Here is a 553-nt window from a genome sequence, read left to right on the forward strand (position 1 = left end):
CCAAAGATCTGTCTTCACTTTAAAAACTTTCTTGGATTAAAAAATTAGGCTTAAACCTTAAATAAAGTTTGTTATTAAACCCAAGGATAAGATCCCCATCTACCTCTCAGCACAGTGCAGATGCTGTCCACTGTATTGCTGCCATTAAGTGATGCCAGAACTCTGCCAATAATTGGGACTGGAAACTTTCATTAAAAAAAAAAAATACATCAACATCTTTCTTTACTATCTTTATATGTGCACCTCAAAAGCATATATTCCAAACTGGAGTAGAAAGTCAGAATGCTCAACTATACTTCCCTTAGAACTTTCTAGTTCTGACTTGCAGACTTGAGCTCTCCTCGATTTGCTAAGTATATAAAGAATGTTTTATTTAAAAATTTTGTGTGTGTGTGTGAAAACAGTTGATTAGCTGTTATTTAGTCTGAGTGATGGCACCATGAAGAACAGTGGCTTCGTTTCAATAAATATTTTTGAGATGATTGTCTGAAAGCCAGGTTATTTAAATCAGCTTGTGACCTTGCCAGGTATATGGGTTGGAAAATTCAGATAC

This window comes from Bison bison, unplaced genomic scaffold, assembly GCF_000754665.1.
Source record: "Bison bison bison isolate TAMUID 2011002044 unplaced genomic scaffold, Bison_UMD1.0 scf7180017860533, whole genome shotgun sequence".
Classification (NCBI taxonomy): Eukaryota; Metazoa; Chordata; class Mammalia; order Artiodactyla; family Bovidae; genus Bison; species Bison bison.